Here is a 13,425-nt window from a genome sequence, read left to right on the forward strand (position 1 = left end):
GCTCACCATTTTAAATATATATATATATATATATATATATATATATATATATATATTTGTTGTTGTATTATAACAATAATCAACATAATCATCATCATCATTATCGTCATCGTCATAAACCAAAAGCACTCTAATTAGGATTCATTGCCAAATAAATAATAATTCAGTTGTTCTGTATTAATCTCATGTCCCACTGGACCTGTATTTATTTGACTGTCATTTTTATTGATGTTTTTATGCACATATTAATTCAAAGTTCGGTTTTGCATATCTATAATACGTTAGGGATTTTTGTTTATTAACAAATATAACCCAGAGAGATTGTTCAGACTTTGGATATTCGTCGTTCTCATATTGGGGCAAAGGTTTTTCCTTTAATGCACAAAATCGGTCATTATTTTAATGCGTATTGATAGCACAACAAGAGAAGGACCTCAAACTTCATTCTGCAGATGGACAGGGAGGGGAACGCACATTTCTGCAAGCCCTTCGCCCGGCTCAATTATGCCTGATATATTTCCATATAAATGAAAGCTGACATTTTCCTGTTTTACACTATAACTATTAAAGTATGATGAGGTTTCTGAGTAAATGTCCTCCGCGGAGGTCTCATCATTACTCTTACGTTTATTAAATCAGGGTGATTTATGGCTGACCTGTGCTATGCACAGTGTATTAGGAAGCGTGCCGTTTAACAGTGGAATGTATTAACTTCTGATCTCCGGCTGTGTTGCTCCAGGACGCAGACAGCTGAATCGCCCCGGCCTAGTCTTTGTGTATAATAGGTGGGGTCTCAGTGGCATCGCGGCAGACGTCTGGCTGTTAGTTCGCGGCTTGATCTTTCTACACATGCACGAAAACCACGATCGTTTGGTACTTAAAAGTTTAGGCAGCAGATGACGTTGTAAAGTTATATTTGTAGGACCATCGAAGGATTTATTTTCTGTATTGTTACTTTTAGATAAAACATGAAACTGTATTGATCCCGGGGGGGAGGAAGCTTGTGCATACAACAGCAAGGTAGCCTACGTAAAGTGTAAGCAATTTCTTTAAACGTACACAGTATAAACAAATATAATATTTTGGGAAAGGAATATTGAGGAAACAAATAGATATAAATAAATGGATGGCGCATGCGCAATAAAAAGGCAGCCCCAGCTTTTTGAGTTTGCCGTCTATTTTTGTTGCGTTGGGAAATGAATGTTACATAATTTTATTGGTGATGAAAAATATTCTCCTGTGCGCGTTGATGTTGCATGTCTGCCCCCCATCTGATTATCTGCCCGGGTTTGAGGAAATATGCTTTGATTTTGACCCCGAAGTCTTGTCTCCGCATGTTGCTGGGGTTAAGGTCAAGGTCACCCGCTGTGTTTTTAAATGGCATATGTTAAGCAAAACCATTCTCTGTGTTTTTAACAAGGTTAGCATCTTTATTCGATTTCTCTTACGTTATATTAAGGGCTTGTGTCAGGTCCGTTCATTTCTTTGGCCGATTTTATATTTGTGAATCGCATTAATGAAGCGGTCCGGGCTTCCAGTCAGGAGGAAACGACAGATCTCGCTCCCGAAGCTGATGGATGCGACTTTCATTGTATCGACAGCTGTCAGTGCCAATCGGCTCCTATGAAACGAGCCACGGGCGCAGTCTTTAAATTGCATTTCTTCTTCCTTCATTAAAGAACAGCGAGGCAGGATTCCGAGCAGCTGTGCAGGGCGGCGGGTCGTAAGCAGCGCTCTCTGCTCTACGGGCAGCCCTTCCGTCTGTAGCCATCCTCGGCGTCGCTAAGTGAGGATTTGCGCATTTGCGTAAGAAACCAGACTATACTACAGACAGGTGATTGGCTATCTGCCTCAGCCAATCACCTGCTCCACTTTAAAAACTCGCAATTACAAGTTTATATTTAAAGTGAGGTATTTTGAACCACTTAGTGAATAGTGAATTGTGGTTAAACCCTCAGTGTATTAGATGGACTGTAGCAGCTTTCACTCATAGCAGGGATCCATGCAGTGTGTTGTGATTATCAGAATTATCTGCCATTTGTGCCACAGTAACCCTTCTGCCAGTTTGTACCAGACGTGATAGCCTGCTGCTTCGACTAGTCCTGCCTGCCCAGCACCCTGTCGATGGTTCGCGGCTTCTCCCTCATTAGGTACTCACCATGGCAACAAAATCCTTGCAAGTTCATATAAAATCAAGGTATTTTGAACCACTTAACGAATAGTTAGTTAGGAATGGTGAAATCCTCACTGCATTAGGACGCTGGCAACTTGCACTCCATTAGAACGGACAAAGACGGCAGCGTCTTACGGGACACAAAGCTTCTCTGCGTACAGTAATCAGTGGCGCCCCCTGGCTTTATGGAGTCCTCCCGTGTCTGGCATGGGATTGGCCTGGGACGCTCTGTGCAACGTTTAGCTTTTCTGATGATGACTGTAACCTATAAACTGGCGGCACAGGGCAGAGAGGACGTATAAATGTAAAAAGCACAATATTCTGGGTGTCAGAGCTTGAATCTGCTCATCGGCACTTTTGCGGAAGACTGAATACTGAAACCATCTGGCTACACATGGTATACTCGCGGCTTTTCCAAATGACCTACAGCGATAACACGTGTTGTTGTTTAATTGCTTAGCTTTGATCCAGAACAACTTTGCCATGTTAATCCACTGCGAGGTAAATGATCAGACTCCAAGGTACAACAGTGGACCCTTACTGGGATTTGACCCAGCAACCTTCTGGTTATAAGCTCACCTCATTTAGCAGCAGCCCTTTCAAGCCACTGACAGCAGAGAGGTATTTCTCTGAGCCTGTTAGGTGCCATATGAAGCTCGGGCCCAAGGAAAAATTCCTCTCACTCTGCTTTGAAATCCTCACTGAGCTGTAAGCGCCTGGTGGAAAACTGCCCCACTAAGTTATTTGAGCAAATTAACCTGCCAATGTGGGGGGATATTTCCATCTCTGATTCGCAGCAAGGTAATGGCACGATTGTCCCCGCCTGCCAGTACGCTGTGGAAACTTGCTAATGAGAATTAAATTAGCCTTACTGTACTGGAAACAAAATAATTTCACAGAATAATGTGGGAAATATCGGTGCAGTCTCAATGCATGTATCATGACAAGATGCTCGTATTACTGTTCATGTACCAGAAATTAATAAAAAAATCCGGAATGACTTTGGAGAATCTTGAGTTATGTTTTGGGTTCCCGCTGATGAGTGTGGAGCTTAAATTAGGAGCCCCTGTCAGGAAAATGCTGGCGCCCCCACCGGGTTATTTTCTGCCCTTCTGTTACCGGGTGGCTGATTCCCACTTGCTGGCATCATCCGCTGCCTGTCACTCGAGCGCTCAGAATCAGCCAGGGTGTGATTTCATCCCTGACCGCGCTCACGTGGAGAATCCTCTCATCTGACATCAGAGAGGGACTCCAAAAGGGGGGGGGGGGGCAGTGAAGGAGAGCTCTAGCTTCAAAAATAAAGGAGTGTTCAGTCACACATCGTTTGAAAAGGCAGGGGGTGGTCCTGTGAAGGGAGGGGACACCCAGGGTTCGAGCCCCAGCAAAATGTAATATTTCATCCCTTTTCTTAACATGACTCAGCTTGGGACTCTGAAGAACCAGGATAAATATCTTTAAAATGAGGGAAGCGAAAGGTCATTAATTTATGTGCAAAAAAAGTTAGGGGATTACCCTGGGTTTCCAGGAATCTTTCAGCTTTGCACCAGTGTGGCTGCTGATTGGTGCTTCCCTGATCAGGCCTGGCAGTTCCGCTTACATCACAACTAATCAATAGTATACGGGACCCCAGAGGAGGTTCAGCAGAAAGTGGCCATTTCCTGGCACCCAGCTGGCAATGCTGATGGATGCAGTGATGGGCCTTTTGCTTCATAATGTCGAGAGGCGCTGTTTTTAGCAAGCAAAAAACTCCCCGTGAGTCACAGGCCACAGCGTCCAGGCCCAGATCCCAGCAATGTGGCAATTCTGTTTTCCAGTCTCCCTGTGACTCACACCATTTGGAACTGATTGTCACCCCCTCCCGCACACACACACACACACACACTAGTGTCACATGACTCACCCATCGCGAAGGATCAAAGGGCAAATGCCATGGAGAAGCTGCACGGTGACTGTGCAGACACGGACGTGGTCTGCCTCCACGTCGTCATGGCGGTGGTTAATTAGCGAGACAGGTGTTGGTAGATTAGGACGATCGATATAACCGATGAGACACGAGGAAGCGAAGAACGGCTGAGATGCAACACAGAGAAACCCGAGAATGGGCAGCAGTTCAAGAGAAAAAACCGACGTAATTAGTGTCCAGTACAGTAAGCGAGTTGGCTTCGTCAAATAGCATTTAGAAAAGCAGCTTTGTAAAAAAAAAAAAAACACGACAGACACAGAGCGAGACCATGAAGTGGCAGCACCTCAGGCAGATCAACGTGGAAGTCATACAAAAAGAATATGACAAACCAATCATACGTTTGTTTAAACAAATTACCACTCGATACCAAAACTGACAGGGTGGAAAATGAGAATCCCTGTCTCTAAATCTGATAAGGTTTGAAGTCTTCTGCGTAACTGTAAGGGCATGTGAATATAGATATACCAAGACGGGTGACATTTTGGTCACGCTGATGTACGGGAGGAAGAGCAATGGGTCGCGGTGTAGAGAGTAAATGATCTCATATGGTGAATAACCTCTTCCAGATGGCACCAATATGGCCGACAATGAGATATGAGCAGAGCAATGTTTACGTGGAGCACGTGAGATCAGTAAACATGAACAATTACATTTGACCCCAAAATAAACCCTTTGTGCCCCTTCATGAGTTCAGGTGGTTCACCCTGATGTCAGTCTGTAATGTGCTTAAACATCATTGTCTTTGCGTGGTTCCCTCATCACCATGACTCAATGAGTGCAGCCTTGGCCAGCTTTCAGAAAAACAAGCGATCACAGTTGTGTGCTAGTAGAGGATACAAAAAAACAGTTTATTAAGTAGTAGAATGTTAAACTAACAACACAGAGGTTATGGGTTCAATTCCGAGGAAACACACATACATTGTAACCTTTCCCTCTACTATAAGTTGCTTTGGAAAAAAGCATCAGATAAAATGTAGATGTAGATAGATTTAATTTAAATAAATAAAACTAAATTAACTGGGTTGTCAGAAGCTAAAAGCATTCCTTGACCAACATCATTTCAAATACAAGATCAAAGTACCCCGGACATCTTCATCATGCCATGTCTACAACTCGTTCTTTAAGTTCCAGGAAATTCCCGATAAGACGTGGCTCCTGCCCGCATCTCCCACCAAACCACTGTGTCAGATTTTCAAAAGGACTGTTTATTGCTGTCAGTAATGCACATGAAGTCCCTGTAAAACTGGGGTAAATATTTGATTTATTTCCTTACGAAAACCTATCGAGGAAAGGTTATAGAAGACAACACATCGTCAAAGTTCAGTTTCACCAGCAGGGAAAGACAAACCGGAGCTCATAACTAATCACCATTCCATTTGTACCAAACAGTGATTTTAAACAGCATGTATCTTGATATTATGCCAGTTCAATGTCTCTTTATTTCAAAGTCATTTCCAGTGGCTGTGATCAACCATCAGGAAAGTTATAGGGCTTCTGTGAAATGTGCTGGAAACTGGACTGTAGTAAGGATGAATTAAATAATGCATTTTGCTAACAGGTCCTTTTCTGAATGCCGCTGGTAATGTTAGGCTGGCTTTCAGCTTTCACTGTATATTTCACTAGATGTTGTGCTTGTATAAGTATGAAAGGAATCCTGAATCTTTAATGCTGTGACCACTACTGGCCATTTCCACAGACAAAGATTGTTAAAAAGGGAAAGAGATTAATTGTCATTGTTGACACACCAATGAAATGTTTCCTCTGCATTTAACCCACATGTGACAGAGCAGCAGGCAGCTATTATTTAGCATCTGGGCAGTCGCAGCTTGTTAGTCAGGGATTTGAACCAGCAACCCTTCAGTCACAAACACACATCCTTAACTATTAGGCCACCACTGTCCCAGCCAGACATACCAGTCGTTTGCCCTGTGCTGCTTGGGTAAATTCCATGCCCCACTGAGACCCTGACCATGATAAGCAGTTGATGGATGGATGGATGGATGGATAGATATTTTTTGACATTTCAATTGAAAAATGGTTGGTTTTCATCACCATAGCAACTGTATTTTTATACTGATGAGGTTGGGTCCAGTTTAACATCATTTCAGACCCCTCATTCTGAAGGTATCAAATGTACTCTTCTTAAAAAAGACGTTTAGCACACACACGACTGTTACCTAGATTGCCAAAACATAAGATGGAAATAGAAAGAAAATTGGCAAAAAAAAAGTGAATAAAACTTTGGAGCACGGTGTGTGTAATTCAGTAGGCGGTATGGCATCTTAATAGTACAAACTGAAAAGATTTTCATTGTGAAAAAGTCACATTTGAAAGAAAGAAAGAAAGAAAGAACGAAAAAGACAAGTTTGAAAGATATTCTTTCCCCGTGTGAAGTTTTTGGCTGTATTGAAAAATTAACATTTGTAAGAGTGTTTTATTTGATTGGACATTGTAGGCATTTCTTTTTAGACACACTAGGGGGCACTATTCACAGTGGTAAATTTTTAGATATGAAATAAATATACTGTTTCTCTTGAATATTTTTACAGTTAAAATCCTAGTTACTGTAAATGATACTAAACAGGACACGCTCAAATGAAGAAAAAGTCAGGGAACTATGGATCCGCCACATGGTCTTAAGTGTAGAAATATTTATTTAAAAGGTACACATATTTGTAGTAAAACATTGTTTTAAAATCTAAAGTTACATTAAATACTGGCTTTAATTGAATATGTGGCTTTTTTAGTAATTCGGATTTCAGAATGGGAGTGAAGTTTGCAGAGGTCAAAGGTCAGGCGTGTGATTGACACACAGATGTCAGAAACGGTTCCTTCTTCGTACCAGCGGACGAACAAAGGGATCGGAGAGCCTTTGCCTCATTCGGTATCGCTCTTCCAGGAGTTAATTGAAAGTTCTGATCCGAAACTGACAGCTCTTTGATGTTGATGGAGCGTGTGTCTCTCTCGCGTCTCCCGGTGACACCCCCAAAATAACAAGACAGGGGGGCCAGCAAGCAGTTCAGCTCCACTGACACCTACCAGACCCTCACAAGCTGCGTCTCTCTGCTGCTAACATCTTACTTGGCATTGCTGTGCTACAGCGTATCAGAAAACATGAGCGATCATGCTAACGAGAATCACATTGCCGGCAGATAACCTACAAAGATAATTCACGGTTAAAACATTGTGAAGCAAAAGCCCTCATTTGAAAATAAATCACTTGAATCAATTATTAATGGCCGTATATTTGTGTTCTGATTGCGTTTTGTGTGCCCAGCAAAACGAGCCGGCTTTTTTCCCAGCCCCGAGGGAAGTCCCAGCCAAATCTGAATCCCATCCGCTGATTCTGGCTGCGTCCAATGCGCAACGCCTCATTGGTCGGCCACATGTGGTGCCTGGGAAGCCGTCCAATCACAGCACGGTAGCTGAGTTTGCGGTCAATTATAAGCCCACAGTAACCAAAGTGCACCCCCCACCCCATTCTCTACATGATGCTTTAGGTATCAATTTTCATAAAGATGAGATGACAGCACAAGGGCTCCAGCTACGAGTTTCCCATGGGAGGCCTGATCCTGTACCTTTGATAATCCGTCTGTGACTCGCAGAGTTTCAGTAAGACACTGAGCCATTTAAAAGGTGGCAGTAAATGAGCTTAGATAAAAAGGCCTGAAATAGCGTCACAGCTTCGTTTCAGGTGGTATCCATAGGCCAATAAGCATTGCAATTGCGTGTAACATGCCTCTAGGCGAATACAGGTGGCTCATATGTATGTAGAGCACAAGTGAGATTGTTGTGAAGTGTGAATTTTAATAAGAAACCTGATTTGGGAATTTCTGGGGAGGTATTTTAAGTCGCTACATGTGCTCTTGTTCTGGATCAGAGCTACGCGGACATAGTGGATGGCTTAACACTTGCAGAGCCATTTTAAGGACAAGTCAGAGATTGGGCCTCCACATTCCGCACCCCCCATCCCCCCCACAGCGCCCTCTATCTGTCTCACAGCCAAAACGCCCTTTTCCGTCAGCAGCGGTCTTGTGGCTGCTCTTTCCTTTGTCTGCAATCCTCTCTTCTGATGATTTCCACTATAACACATGCTGAGCTCATTAATTTCAGCTTCAGCCAAAACTGCTTCCCACACATGCCATCTCTCTCTCTCTCTCTCTCTCTCTCATGCACACACACACACTCCCTCTTTCTCTTCTGCATCTGCACAAATGCTCGATAGCTATTGCATTTCACCGTTCAGTGTCGGCCTTACGTGGGCTGGCTGTTCCTGAAGCGCCGTGTTCTCAGGGAACTGCGCCGGTCGCTAATGAGCAAACAGAGGAAGCGATTGGATTGCAAATGACAAACAGGCATTCCGAGCTGGCAAGCCGCTCCCGTTGCTGATAAGGAAAATGCTCGCTCCCAAAAATGTCGCCATGCACGGTTAATTCGGTTAGCGATCGCTGGCCTGTGGCAGTGTAAACCGTGTGGTCTGGAGAGAATTTTAAGGTCATGCCACCTCAGGAAAAGAACAGACTGCTAGTCTACAGAACTAACACCACTCTGATTCCTTCACTACTATGCCACCTGCTGGTCATAGCATTTTTGGTGCAATGGTAGGTCTTTACTGCCGTTGATTTTTCAGTATTTGTTATACTGGTATAAACTGAAATTTATTGCAACATAAGGCTTCCTAGCTTTGGATTCTAAGGCCTCTGAAACCCCCCCGACAATAATAGGGTCCAGTAAATCATGGGCTGTTAACTCTGAGCCCCCATCTGGCCTAAAATGAAGAGTCATACCATGTACCTCTAGCAGGGACCTTATCGGGATGCAGGTCAATGGTCAAATTAACTGTGATTCAAGTTAAACTGCTTTCTGCAATCAATGTATGCATAAAAGCAGAATCACTCTACCCCTTCGAGACTCTTTTCTGGTGGGGGCTGGGTTGTGGGGACTTGTGAACCCAAAGAAAATCACCTCATTGATCTTCTTCCAGACATCCCGGGCTCTGAAGGTGTGGCATCGCATTCCCATCATGCCTCACTCTCCACCGTCATTGTTGGCTCGTGGGGGTCCCTCCTGCATGTCGGTGGCCTGTATAATCTGCATTCACATGGGCTCATGCTGTTGCGATTATAGAAAGTGACCTTTATTGAATCCCGTTTTTATTTTTTTTAATCTGCTGGCACAATCCAGGTTAAGTACCCCCCCCCACAAACAGGTACCCGAGCGGAACAAACACAGAAAAGTTTCCTTTTCTAGAGTTAAAGTCTGGTGCCACCTTTTTTATTGCACATATGTCATACATTAATTTATTTTTATTTATATTTTCTCAATATTTCCATGAAATCCTGTTTGTACTGTGTAGCTTTTTAAATTTTATTTGCAGTGTTTTAACATCCTTGCACTTCATTACGTTTTGCACTGTATCTTTCCGTCAGCCTGTCCTTATATGGACAAACGTGTCCATGGTTGTGTCCATAGCAAATTGTTTCAATTGGGAAAAAACTATGCAGTCTGTGTTTTGAAATACCATGTCTGTGGTGGGGAACTTGGAGGAACTCTAAATTCACAGTTCTGAACCAATGAGGTCTGTACCTGCAATGAAACAGCCAGCCAGAAGAGCGAGCGGGTCATGACTGGGATTCTAAATGGTTGATAAGACACATCGACTGACGCCTGACAGCAGACAGCTCTGTAAAGGCAGTCAGAACCATGTCCGGCTCTGTGGAATCAGGATGTGTGTTTCAGCCTGCTTAGCTTCTGGCTGAATTTCATTTACCTACAAACTCGGAAATGTTCCCCTTGCTACCCGATGCATAACCTCTCCTTCATATTTGATATGATGCGGAAAATCTGCTCTGTGGCATCTGAAGGATGTGACATGCATTCGTATTTCATCACCGAGCTGAACGTCCCACATTCCACCGAGAAGACAATGAGTGCTTCTGATTTTTGGTGACTGCTGGTGTGAAAGTGACGGACACATCCTGAGGAACCTCCCAAAAGAGATTCTGAAAAAAAGAGGCAAGGTCACCATATTTTTTTTTGATTGGCGTTCAAAATAATGAATTCAGCTCGACTTTCTGTAAATGCACCATCAGCTAAGGAAGCCAGACAGAAGCTCACGTTTAATCCCTGATTTCTTGTCACATGCAAATGTTTATTTGACAAAGGCTGATCAAAGCCCGTCATATCTCAAGTACCCCTTTCATCTTTACCCCCAGAGCTGATAGATCGATGTGTGTGTGTGTGTGTGTGTGGGGGGGGGGGGGGGGGGGGGGGGTTCACAAGACAATTACAAGGGCCCTAAAACATTTGGAACATAACTGGATTGGTCTGGGTTGGGAGCCCAGCATGATGTGTTTTTATGGGGCCCAAAATCTCTATTGGCACCCCTGCATCTGCATCCATCCATCCATCCACTTTCACTAAATGTTTATCTGATTACTCCAGCGGCAGAAAGCCATTGAGGCTAGCAGATGCAGAGAGCTCACCAAAAGACAAAGAGCACAGCAGGACAGTATGGACCATGAATAAGATCAAGACCTGTTTCCCATCTCGCCCCCTTTGGTCAACAAACAAACGCAGCTAATGTCGTTCCCCGATAGTGGATGAGCCTCCATCCCACATCCAGTCATCAGACTCCCTCTGCTCCTTCAAGAAACGCCTCAAGACCCATCTGTCCCAGGAATTCCTCTACTAGCCTGATGCCTCTTTGTCTTCATGTTCTTTGAATGCTCTTATGTCACACTTCAGCCCCTTGAATAGTCTTATTAGGTTCTTACTTTGTTAAAGTTGTTGTGTAGTTGTTGTTGTGGCTCCATCTCCAAAACTGCATTCACCTGCACCTGCACCTGGACCTGGACCTGGACCTGCACCTGGACATGCACTGGAAGCTCAGTTTAGCTGCCCATAGGTCTAGGTGACACCCCGATGTTTGCATTGTGCTATTTGTCTCCCTTTGAGCAAAAGCATCTGTTATACATGTATAATGTAAATGTGATGTATTTGTGAACAGAACTGCAGACAAACAATAATGCAAAAAGCTGCAGTCAAGGGAAACCCATTTGATGCAGGCATCCATGAATTGCACTTAAGGTGGCTGGTAGGGCGAGGCAGGGAGTGCTTAAAGACTCTGGCATCTACCTCTGAAATGAGGCTGGCGAAAGAAGGATCCGGAAAGCCGATTCCCCTCATATTAGCCAGGATTTGACAGGTGGTCCGTGTGACCTCAGGAACTGAGCCATTATGGCCGCCTTCTTCTTCTGCAGTCTCTCACCACGGCCGAGCGAAGCGGAGCAGAGCTGGGGTCAGCCCGGGGTGGGCGGTAATTCTGATTCACCACGTACATACCTCGGCTCTGACTCACGTGCTGAAATTTCCTGTTACCACGGCCGCACCGAGCCAAGGTCTGCCAGATTAAGGAAATACCGTCATGGACACCATTTACTTTCAGTTGCAACTGCACCAGCTCTGGTTATATAGTAACTAACAAGATGGGAATTAAATGTGAAAGAGAAATAATTGCATTTAGGGTGACTGCCTTTTCTGTTTCTGCAGATGAAAGAAAGCTGTTTTTCTGCATGAGGATCTACAGACAGTAATGAGGTCCTGGACAGGGGCCTCGTAGTCATGGACTCTGGTTAGACACCCCAGTTTTGGCCTTAGCCTGAAGGGAAATATAGCAGATAGCAAGTAGAAAAAACTTTCTCTAAGACACATCAAAACAGAAACAGCTGTAGTTCTGAGGGCTTCAGCCTGGACAAGACTACAAAGGCAGCTTGTGGAGTTAGTTTTCCCTCCCGCGTTTAGCTGTTGTGATGAACAGGAGTGCCAAAATAGTCTTGCGTGTTTCAAGCATGAGTCCATCAGATCAGAAGCCCTGCATGAGCTTCGAACCCACATGTACCTGGTGACTGGGTCATCTCCTTAGCTCTCTCACCAGCTGCCGGGTTGTTCCTTGTTGGATGAATGTAAATATGGTGGCCGGGGACTCAGTCTAAACAATGTTACCAAAGTAAAATGAGGCAGCGTGATTTATTTTGGGAGGAACTGATGTCACAAGCTGACAGTAACCCTAACAACTGGCTTGAGTACCTGAAGACTGGAGTGTAGACCCTCACCTGCAAGGGGTCTCCCCAGATTGCCTTGTATGAGAACACATCACGTAGCAGAGAAAACACACAAACCCTATCCCAACTGGAAATGTCAACTGATCAAGTACACGCAGGACAACATAATAAGGTGGTGTGGATAGATTACGGTGAGGGGGTGCATGTGGGGGGGGGGACCTCACTGAGCCGACACCCACCATGACCAGCACATCACTCCTCCTATGAGATAAAGGGCATTTTTGGGGCCTGGTACGCTGAGTTTAATCTGCCCTGTGGAGGAAACTGAGACCCAGGGGAGGGCTTATGTCAACAAGCTCTTACGCTGAACAGATGCAGGGAACCCTCCTACCTCTCACGCTTGGATGGGCCAGCCCAGGGGGGAGATCCTCATTTGGAGTACATTTTTGCTATCACTGAAATGCTTGTGGTGGACAGCGGCAGCCAGGGGCCCAAGGATCCGGGGCTCCCTCAGGAATGTCCGGACATCGCCCCCTTCAGCTGGCAGCCTGAATTACGTCCACACCAGTGGCATGATCCTGACGCCAGGGAGGACAGAAAGCAGGCGGCCTGTTTGTACAGGAAGCCTCGGACATGTTCGTCAGCGGGCTTTACGTAACTCAAACTCAACATAACATCACCAATGTTGTAATCGGCCAGCCCACACCTCCCCCGCCCCCCTACACACACACACATATCCCTGTCAGCACTGGGAGTGATAAAACACTCCACACATTCTCCAGACCTTGAACCCCCCCTTCCCCTTACTATTCTGTACCCCCATTCCCACATCCCCCTCAGCTCCCCCACACCCCGACCTTCAGCATGGCTTTTGCTGTTCCTTCTGAGATGTGTTATGCAGCTGTCATCGACCTGCTTGTGCCGTGCAGCCATACTCTAACACTATCTGACTCCCCCTGTCAAACCCCTATTTCATCTCCTGCCTTGAGTTTGTCATTATGTGTAACTTTCTTTTGGGGGCAGCGTTAGAAAACACCAAACATATAGAGAAATGAAAAGAAGGAAAGTAAACCTGTTCTCGTTTACTGTATTATTCTGCCCACTTTTTTTTTTTTTTGGGGGGGGGGGGGGGTGTGATCCCAGGCAGCATTTTTTTCCCCCCCGTCAGCCACAAACATTCACTACATTACAGGGTGCAGGGGGCCCCCAGGAACAACAAATCTGCC

At 44.8% G+C, this 13,425-nt stretch overlaps 1 long non-coding RNA gene across 1 annotated transcript; it reads right to left on the reverse strand.

Moving 5' to 3' along the window:
• Positions 1–1,203: 1,203 nt before the first annotated feature.
• LOC111840652 (uncharacterized) lies at positions 1,204–2,313 on the reverse strand. Its single transcript, XR_002837483.2, has 3 exons — positions 2,159–2,313; positions 1,449–1,782; positions 1,204–1,365 (listed from the first exon to the last, which is right to left on the reverse strand). It is a non-coding gene; the product is annotated as an uncharacterized lncRNA (long non-coding RNA).
• Between the last annotated feature and the right edge of the window lie 11,112 nt (positions 2,314–13,425).

The sequence above is a fragment of the Paramormyrops kingsleyae genome, chromosome 1 (assembly GCF_048594095.1).
Source record: "Paramormyrops kingsleyae isolate MSU_618 chromosome 1, PKINGS_0.4, whole genome shotgun sequence".
Taxonomy (NCBI): domain Eukaryota; kingdom Metazoa; phylum Chordata; class Actinopteri; order Osteoglossiformes; family Mormyridae; genus Paramormyrops; species Paramormyrops kingsleyae.